This window comes from Prionailurus viverrinus, chromosome A3 (assembly GCF_022837055.1).
Source record: "Prionailurus viverrinus isolate Anna chromosome A3, UM_Priviv_1.0, whole genome shotgun sequence".
NCBI classification, from domain to species: Eukaryota; Metazoa; Chordata; class Mammalia; order Carnivora; family Felidae; genus Prionailurus; species Prionailurus viverrinus.
Window position 1 is genome coordinate 13,480,074 of NC_062563.1, and position 10,241 is coordinate 13,490,314.

General features: G+C 56.4%; 1 long non-coding RNA gene across 4 annotated transcripts; it reads right to left on the minus strand.

Moving 5' to 3' along the window:
* Positions 1–7,623: 7,623 nt before the first annotated feature.
* Positions 7,624–9,724, minus strand: LOC125161570 (uncharacterized). 4 transcript variants are annotated; one of them, XR_007150676.1, is made up of 4 exons: positions 9,420–9,724; positions 9,220–9,313; positions 7,776–7,906; positions 7,626–7,671 (listed from the first exon to the last, which is right to left on the minus strand). It is a non-coding gene; the product is annotated as an uncharacterized LOC125161570 (long non-coding RNA). The 4 variants fall into 4 exon arrangements; XR_007150674.1 differs by having other exon boundaries at positions 7,626–7,704; XR_007150675.1 differs by lacking the exon at positions 7,776–7,906 and having other exon boundaries at positions 7,624–7,671.
* Between the last annotated feature and the right edge of the window lie 517 nt (positions 9,725–10,241).

Below are 10,241 nucleotides of genomic sequence, written 5' to 3' on the forward strand. Positions count from 1 at the left end.
TCATTTCCCACCACACAAATCACCATGGGACAGCTTTAATGATACATGTTGCATATTAAAGTACACATTTTATGTGTCGAGGGGTGAGCCTCAGAGCTCCCACCTTGCTGAACTTTGTTTTCCACATGAGAACATTCTAAAGAACGCCTTAGAGTATCCACCAACGTACTCTTTTACGTTTATTTTATTTTATTTTTGAGAGAGAGAGAGAGAGACAGGGCACAAGCTGGGGAGGTGTAGAGAGAGAGAGGGAGACACAGAATCCAAAGCAGGCTCCAGGCTCTGAGCTGTCGGCACAGAGCCTGACGCGGGGCTCAAACTCACGGACCGCGAGATCGTGACCTGAGCCGAAGTCGGTCGCTCAACCCACTGAGCCACCCAGGCGCCCCTCCACCAATGTAGTCTTAATTGTAAATCATAGTTAATAAATTCTAGTGTTCTGAGCACATCTTCGCAGGATCTATGCAGCATGACCTTGGATTTGTTCTTGACTCCTCCCTTTCACCTCATTTTCAACTGATCAACAAATCCAACCCGCTCTCCTTTCAAAATACATCCTCAACCCGACCTCTCCTCCCACCTCCGCAGTCCCACCCTGGACCTGGGGCCCTCATCTCTCCCCGGGATTGTGCGGAACCCCCTCACCGGCCCCCTGTCTCCATCTCGCCCGCTACAGGCCACATGGCACGTGGCAGCCACATGGACCCCTTCAAACCTTCGCGGGACCGCATCCCTCCCCAGTGGCTCCAGCCACCCCTGAGGCAAACCCAAGCTCCTCACCATGGCCCACAGGGCCCTGCTCTTGGTCCAGAATCTTCCTAACTTTCTGACTTTATCCCTGGTCTCGCTTCTCACGCTCACTCCTCTCAGGAGCACCTGCTCCCTTGCGCACATTCACACGCCCTCAGGTGCCCTCACTGGGACGTCCCCCAGATGTCCCTGTTCCCTGTGTCTTAGCTCAGCTGTGACTTCACAGAGTGGCTTTCTCTGATTGCCTGGGATGTCCCCCTCGCTCATTCACTCTCCTTCTATCCCACATGCCAATTACATTCCCGCTTGGCCACGCCGGTCCTCCGCCCTTCTCCACTTGCTCTGTGCCCCGGGACGCCGACCTCACGCAGGCTCCCTGTCCTCAGCTCCCCCTGGATTCCGCCCGGTGAGCACTGGACGGAAGTTGAGGACAGGATCAGAGAGAGCTGGGACGTGGATGTCTCGCCTCCTCCGTGCTGGGCTGTGGCAATCCTCAACACCCACACCTCCTGCCGGTCCTGCGGCCCCGGCTGCAGTCCAACCCGATGTCCAGGTACGCGGCTGTCCCTCCTCTTGCCCCACAGGTCCTGGACGGCTGGGACTCGTATTTATTTGTATCTTATCTGCCTCTCTTCTAAAACGCAAACTCCCTGAGGCAGAGACCTTGTCTGTTTTGTTTCCTGTTGAATCCCCAGAGAGCACAGTGCTGCTTGGCTCCTGGCAGGGGGCTTAATAAATACTTCCTGAACAAGAGAGAGACGTCCAGCCTGTGGTACTAGCTTCCAACGGTCCCCCCACCCCCACCCCCCGCTCCTGACACTCTGCTGTCCCCTCCCATATTTGGTGTGTATGACCAAGTGTCACTTCCGACATTAGGTGATTAAAGGCTTCAGCTTCTCTCCCTGTCTCTCTGTGTCTCTGTCTCTCCACCTGTCTCTCTCTGACGCCACGTGGCACAGAGGCCCGTGTGGTGAAGGAGTGAAGCCTCTGCCGACAGCCACGTGAGTGAGTCTTCTCCAACTCCTGCCAGACTTTGAAGACTGCAGCCCAGGGCACGACTTCCCCACAGCCTCCTGGAGATCCTGAGCCAGAAACCCCAGCTAGCTGCTCCCAGAATCCTGACCCTCAAAAACCGTGCGAGGTAGCAGATGTGTGTTGCTTGAAGCTACTAAACTTGGGGTGGTGTGGGAGTAGGTATTTGTTACACGGCAACAGGTGACCGATACATGGCCCTAACCTGGTTTACCTTCCTGTATCTCTGAACGTAGCCCTTGTGCCAAACCCGCCGAGCCTGTGATCAAGCACGTACCGCCTCCTGCAACAATCTGGAAACGTCCAGCCCACCTCCCCGCTGAGCCTGGCAAGACAAGATTCCATCTTCTGTCCCAGCCTCGGCCCCAGGCCTGACCCAGGAGGGGGGCGGGGCTTTTCAGAGCTTGATCCCAAGGTCACCTTGAGCTTTGCCCTTCCCCAGTCCCAACGCTGTTGCCCGTTGGCTTTCCTGCAGCTTTGAATACAAGGAGGCCAGAGACCCGGGGGAACAAAACAGACATTCGCATGAGTCGGCGTCTCTGGGGGTTTGGGATGCAATACAGTCCACCCCACGGCGGCGTTCTTCATATAGAACTTTGTCTTCACTTTGAAGTGAACAAACTTCTTGCTTTACCTGAGTTCTGCAGACTAAGAGGGTGTGTGCACTTCTCTCCTGGCATCACGTGTAACCAGGGGGCCACAGTAAGGAGGGAAAGGTCCCCTTCTTCCACGTTTGTTGCTGAGAAGGAAGTGGCTAAGCACCATTACTTCCAACTGCACGGCCCACGGCGGGCCCCACCATCCCTCACTGCCTGCCCCTCCCATCCCACCAAACGTAAACCCTCGGGCAATGACTTTTGATAAAAACATAGGGATCATCTTCGTTTCCGTGTTGTTGTTGTTTGTTTGTTTTTTTGTTCAAACAAGTATGGTTGGGTAGAATTTTTAGTAGGAGAAGAGAACACGGAGATTCGGCGAGCAAAGGGGTGCAGAGACAACAGAAGATACGGCTAGGGGTGGGGGAAGATGGGGAGCCGAGAACAGGGTCGAGGACAGGGACGGGGAGGGAACGAGGCCTCGGGGCGCGGGCCAAGGACAAGGAACCTCCGGTGGCCAACAGATTGAAGATTTGCTGGTGCAGGGAGACACATGAAGCAGTTTTCAAGGATGTGAGATCATTAAAGCAAGTTACCAGGGCTCCCAAGAGACAGTGGGAGTAATCTAATGAGAGAGGCCCCGACATTGCAAAACTCCAAATTAATTCTTTGCTCGGCTGTTCACAGGGGAGGAAGACAAAGCAGTTGCCTTCAGAAACCATAATGTATTTCCTTACTGGGGCAAAGTGCACCGGGGGCGGAGCAGGGAAGCTGGGACAATGGGGACTGGAGCTTACTTGCTCTTGTGGTGGGAGCTTCTCTGACACGTGAACTGTAGGGCCAGCTCAGACCTGTCCCTTGAGCCCTGATGACACCCTCCCGTGAGTCCTAGCCAGTTCGTGCCTTCCAGGAAGCAGCGCTCAGGCCACAGCGGCCATCCCGGGGTGTCGTGTGTGTCCTACGTCCGCACTGTTGGCCGCCTGGCCCTCTCGCTCACGAGAGCTGAGCTCCTGCCTGCTCCGGCCAACTTCCCGGGCGGCTTTTCCTCCGGTGGTTAAAACAAGTAAGTCCATCCCTTCCAGATTTCCTGCTCCACATTCCGTGGTTTGGAGTATTTGCTGCCCAGCTGGGTAGAATCAAGATGAAATTAAAACCTAAAAACACAGGGCACCTGGGTGGCTCAGGCGGTTGAGCGCCCAACTCTTGATTTTGGCTCAGGTCATGATCCCAGGGTCGTGGGATCGAACCCCGCAGCGGGCCCCGTGGTAGTGTGGAGCCTGTTTGAGACGAGATTCTCTCCCTCTCTCTCTGGCTCTCTCCCTCTGTCCCTCTCCCCCGCTCATGCTCTCTCTCTGAAATAATAAAAACAATAAGAAGCAATTAAAAAAATGTCTCCTTTCAGGAAATACAGTGTGTAAAACTGCACATTGAACACGGTTGAGCATCCGACTTCGGTTCAGGTTGTGATCTCACGGTTCGTGGGTTCGAGCCCCACGTCGGGCTCTGTGCCGACAGCTCGGAGCCGGGAGCCTGCTTCCGATTCTGTGTCTCCCTCTCTCTCTGCCCCTCCCCTCTCCAGAATAAATAAATGTAAAATAAAATAAAAATAAAAGTAAAAAGTTTTTAATATATTTTTACTCCCAGGGGGATTTGGACTGAGGAAGACAAAGACATTTTTTATAGGTGAGCCACCACCTGCCAGGGGCCCCCGGTCCCCTTTCTCTAGGGGATCCTCTCTGGCCCTCGCTTCTCCAAGCTCTAGTTCTGGGCTCACCTCCTGCCTTCAGCCACTTTGTCACATCCCAATTAGGGCAGCTGGACCGGCAGGGTCTTCCAAGGACCTGGCTGGGCTGGCGTCTCCCATGCCAGAGTTCCCCATGGAGTTCTCCTTGCTCCTTTCCATCATGCGAAATCCAGACAGCCTTGTCCCAACCACTCCAGACGGCGTACAAGCTCATCACGGGCCCTATCAGACCTCGGATGTCCTTGGTTGGGATGGGACTTTAAGGAGATGCCTCCGCCCTCTCAAGCTCTCATCCCCGGCCTGTGTATCCCAGAGGCAGGGCGGGGCTAGCACCCAAACCCTCTGGGATGGTTTAGAAAAGTTGAGGAAGTACTTAGAGCCCAGGCGGAGGAGGAGGTCAGCCCCTAGCTTCCCTGCCTCTAGCTGCTCGCCATGCTGGGGTCAGAGCCACCGCACCCAGCTCCCGGCGCACCGCTCTCCTGCACAAGAACCTTCCGGCTCCTGAAATGGAAAACTGCATTTCCTAACCTGCATTCCTACTTCCCTAGCTCCTCTGAAAACTCATCTTCTAGACGCTGACCGTGTGCGTTTTGGATTTGGGTCCTTATCCTTATTAGTCCCCTCTCCCTGCTTTGTCCTGGTTTATTTTGTTCCTCTTTCCCCCCTATTTTTATGATTTTTTAAAAAAAAATTTTATGTTTATTTATTTTTTTTGAGAGAGAGAGAGACAGAGTGCGAGCAGGGGAGGGGCAGAGAGAGAGGGAGACACAGAATCCGAAGCAGGCTCCCGGCTCCAAGCTGTCAGCACAGAGCCCGACGCGAGGCTCGAACCCACAGCAAGATCATGACCTGAGCCGAAGTCAGACACTTAACCGACTGAGCCACCCAGGCGCCCTCCCCGCCATTTTTAAAGAGCTAACTGCCTTTACCGGTACTCCTTCTTCTGGAATAATGCAGGCGTTTAGGACCACGCATTTTCTTCCAAACCCAGCTTAGCTGTGTCCCCGGTTCAGATACGAACTCTTCTCCCTTTTACCGTTTTCTACAAATCTCACTTTAGTTTTGATTTCTGCTTTGATCCGGAGTTATTTGGGAAAGGAAGCCTTCCAGTAGAATGCCCCTGTCTTAAGTACCCAGCCCAGCGAGCTTTGACCAACGTGTCCACCAGGGTAAGCATTGGTATAGCCAGGATACAGAGTATTTCCAGCGTGGATATTTCTTTATTATTTGTTTTAATGTCATTAGATTATGATCAGAGTATAGCCCGCAAAAATCTTTTGTTTTAATCCCGTGAGGGCTTCCTTTGTACGCTACCCCCCCCACAAAAAAACAGCACATAAAAAAAAAGAGTGATTTGTAAATTATATTTAAGCATCAAATAACTTCTGTGTGGTGTGCATTCACCTCCCTCACTCATCTCCACTCTGCTCCTAACATCGTCTAGTCCTCTTTCTATGAAGCCAAAATCATGCTGCAGTGCTGTGAGGCCTTGCTCTACACGCCCCAGCCCCCAGCCCTAGACCGTGGCCTCCCGGAAGGTCAGGGCCACTTTGTTTTCAATGCGACTCCATGTGGTAAAGATTCTCTATCAATACTCCCCACCTACAGCTGAATCCAGGAGGCCTGGCCTGTGCCCTAGAGAACCACCCGACTGGGTAGGTAATTTAGAGACCCCAGCCCTGTGCTTCAGGCCTCCTCTCTACAGTGGCTCAATTCGTCTTATAGTATTTCCATTGTTCTTTAGAGAGCCTGAATTATTAAGGGAAATCACTTCTAACACGACCCTATTGACTGAAATAAGTAAATCATTGAAATCATCACATCTTTCGCGTTTCAGGGAAGGGGCTGAGAGACGGGGAGTCAATGGATTCGATCCGAGCAGCAGCGGCAGGTGGGTGGAGAGGGTCCCTGGCCCCGGGGAGCAGGGCGGTTCTCAGGGCTGGCGAGGCTTCAGAAATCCAATCCCGGGCACCTCACAGGGGACAGGTGGGGCTGTCGCTGACCGTCGCTGCACCCCTTTCCCTGAGCTGGCTCCGGGGTGCCTGCCTAGAGACTGGCATGTGGGTTCAGCAGATGGAGACTCAAAGTCTCCACTTATCCCTCAAGCTCAGCCTCAGAAGGATGCATTGGGCATCTGCTGGGGAGGAGCGTCTGGGGGTTCAGAGGGAGGGGGCAGGTGACACAATGGAACAGGCCCCTGGGTCACATGCTGTCCCATCTGGCTCGGCTGTCTTCTATCCCTTCTCTCCCAGGGCCATGTGGACTTCAACGGCACCCACCTGACCCCTCCACCCCCGGCTGTGTCACCCTCATAGTGTCTCCCCGTTGTCACCCTTGGAATTCCTGACCGTGGCCTCAGACCCCTTCCTGCCCACCTCCAGCCTCCTCTGCCCTCTCTCCACACTGCTCATCCAGCCTCCTCTCTTCTCGGGCCTGGGCGATGCTGCTGTCCCCCTCCCCACACCCCCCGAAGGCTCCTCTCCCACGCTGCCCAGCCCCTCCTCCCTACCAGGGCCTCCCAAATGGCAAACATGAGGTGACGACAGGGCCGATGGATGTGGTGTCCGGTGACACTGAATCCTCCACTGATTCCTCTCCACTTCTTCCGATTCCCTCGAAGACAACCTCGAGATTTGCTGCTAATCTGCCCTTAGCCCCTCTCTGGGCCTGGCTCCTCATCCTCTGCAACAAAGAAGGAACAGGCCTTGGGCTCACAGCAGAGTGCAGCCCCTCTGTCCAGGCTCGTTGTGTTTATTTCTATGGTTACTATCCTTTTTCCCACAAGAGCCGCTGACATAGTTTTCTTTCAAGTGACAGTTTTTTGGTGAAAACAAAAATAGATTTATTTAAAGAAAAATATTAAATAAAGGAGCATCCTGCTGATGTATGAATGTGGGGAAAACAGAGCTAATAGCCAGCGGGTAACTAAAATTAGGTAAACGGTTGGGAAGGGGGGGCGTTGGTGAAACGGGTAAAGGGAGTCAAAACGTACAAACTTCCAGCTGTAGAACTTGAAAATTCTCATCACGAGAGAAAAAAACCCACTTGTTGTAACTATGCGTGCTGGTGGATGTTAACTAGGCTTTTTGTGGTGATTATTTCGCAATGTACACATGCATCAAATCATTACGTTGGAACCAAAAGCTAATATGATATTACATTTCAATTAAGAAAACAGGGAAAACAGTGCGCAACGGTCAGGAGCTTGGGCTGGGATGAGACGGCATTCCGCAGACCCCACCCCCCACCCCACTCCCACCCCCCGGCCCAATCAAGTCCCTTCTCCTGCCCCATCCTCAGTTTTCTCCTCTGTAAAATGGGAAAACAGTCCCCACCTCATGGGGCCCTCGTGCAGAGAAGTGAGCTCACTCGGGAAAGGCCCAGGCTCAATGCTGGCGTAGAGCGGACAGCCGGGGAGTGGCCGTGATCATCCTGGCGAGTGTCGCCGGGACAAAACACCTGTCACCAGCGGGGATGAGAGAGAGGAGCTTCCGTAGTGCAGGAAATGATCTCGAAAAGCTGCTCGGGTGTGCCCGTGTGGTCCCAAGGCTGGAAGAAGGCCACACAGCAGGCGCTGGGGAGCTATACGCGCATGGTGGGCAGCAGTTTGGGGGGGAGGAGGGAGAAGGGGCTTCGGGGGCGCTAGGCTGCACCTCCTGACGCTGGAGTTGGCAGACGTGGCCAGGGGACCGGGGCATCCACAAAATCACCCAGTCGCCTGCGTGTGTGCCCCCGCGGGGTCACCAGGAAAACGTGCCCATCCCAGTGGCCTGCGGCGTGGAATCTGGGGGAGGAGGGACAAGGAGGAGTCCGAGCCCCGCGCACCTGCGGGACTCCTGCAGGAGCCAGAAGCACGTGACAGGTGCGGAGAGGACTCCGCTGGCAGAGGCGGGGGTGGGGACAGAGGGGCCGCGCAGATGTCAGCCCCGAATCGCGGAGACCCCCGGGGACGGCCTCGGACTTACTTCCCACGGATGCGGGGCCCGAGCCGGCCGCCAGCCCCCAGCCCGACCTCCTTGGAGATGCTCTGGGCCCCGCCAGCCCGTGAGCTCCAGGCTAACGTCCTGGGAAAACAGCAGGCGCCCCTCGAAGTGCGGCCCCGGGCCCAGGACAAACGGGAGAGTGTTTCTCTCCTTCCGTGAGTTTCCACAGCCAGGGGGCAGAGACAGCGCTGTCCATCCCCCACCTGTCCGCTATGTTCCTCGAGCTTGACTGTCCCTGTCACCATCACTGGTGGGACACTGTCCCCCCCTTCCCCCCCCCCCCCACATACCGCAGAAGCTAATCGATTATTGGGAACTCTGGATGGAGTCAAGGTTTATCTCGTTAAAGAAGTCCTCCCTTCGGTTCTCACTTCTTCCTCAGTCAGGGCCTGAGGCAGCTCTTTCTGGAAACTTCCACTTGCCTGAGCCACTAAGCCCCTTTTTGCCTTGACCTGTGGGTTTTCTTTGTAATTTGGCAATTGAAAACATTTCTAATTCGTAGAAACCGGAGGAGGCAGGCGGGCACAGTTACCTATCAACTGTACAACTAAGGAAACGGAGGTCCTCCCACCACCTAACCCTGCATTCTCGTTCTCTCCCAGCCAATGGAAAGAGAAAGAGAGGCGGTGCTCACACCCCAGTGGCCACCTTAGGGTCACAAGGCAAACGTGGTCTTTCTTCCAGGCAGCCGACTTCCCTGCTATGGTGAGGGACACGGAGGGGGACCGTGGGGAGGGCCCCGCGGTCTGTGCCACAGCTCGCCAAGCCCGTCCCATCCCCCGACGGGGCAGCCGTGAGTGGGGGACAGATGTCCTGCAAAGCCGACACCGGCGTGACAGGCCCTCTTTATCCCCCTGGCCAGGTGGTCCCAGTGGGACGACAGCGCTTACATCGGGCGTTGGATCGAGCCTTCTGCAAACGGACCGGCCAGGAGGAGCGAGGCAGGGAGCGCTGACGGGGAACATTACCCACAGGGGCCTTTGCCGCCTTCCTGGGACTCCCGGGAACCCCGGGGCCTTCCCGGGTGCAGCCGGCCCCTCCCCAGGCCAGACGCCGGAGACAGGTGCCGAGGTGAGGGCGCCCTCCCCCCCCCCCCCCCCCCCCGGGCTGTCACCTGCATCGGGTTCGAAACTCCACCCTTTCAGCAAGAGGCTAATTACAGCTCCCGAGTGAATGCGTGGTCTCCGGGCCCAGCAGTCTGTCACCTGCTAAAAATAGGCTGCCTTGTGTTCTCGCCTCCACAGGTGCAGCTGAGTTTGGGGAAATATTGCCGTTTTCGGCACCGGTGCCAGGGGGAGGCGGCTGACGACTCACCTCTCAAGAAGCAGGACCGGACCCAGGATCGCCCCTGCCCCTGGCCCACCCTGCCCCTGTGTGCAAGGACCCCTCAGACCATCACATGCGAATCGGCCCCAGGGCCAGGAAGATCTCGGCCCAGGACGTGAGCTTCCGAGGGGCTGACCCGGGCTGGGTGACCTCACAGATGGGGGGCAGGAGGCGCCCACCGCTGTAAGTTCCCCGGGACTAGGGAGGACCCAGCTCTCCCGCGAGCTCTGTGTCCAGGTGACGGGCATGCAGGGCAACCCAGGGCAGCAGGGTTCGCCGTGCCGTCCAGACGCGCCGTGCAGCCCGTAACGCCCAAACGACAGGATTCCGTTCGGCAAAGGGCACCCAACCGTAGGCCTCGCGCGCTGTGAGCCTGCGTCTGATTGCCTGATCCCCGGAAGTTGCGTCTCACGCACGGATGGAATCGCTGCCGAGCTCCTCGGGTCCCTGGCGTGCGTTTCTGGTGAGCAGGTCGGGGACAAGCCTCGGATGGCTGCTCCGGCCCGGCCGCGGGCGGGTCTGGCTGCACAGAACAGAGCAGAACGTCTGGCTCACGTTCAGCTGCAACCCGGCCTCCCGGGAAGGGCCACCTCTGCTACAGTCTCTGGTCTTGTGGGCTCGTGTGAGCGAGGAGAAATGTCTCCACCCAGGAATCACGGCTCAAAGCCCCTCACCTTCCCGCTGCGGGTGGATCCCCACGTGTCACGTGAAGCTGAGCGCGGTCCTTCTCGGGTCGCAAGGCCACAGATCTGTCCGTTCTCGCCTGGAGACGGACGCCCGGGCCCCACACCTGCCGATACGCCAGCCCTT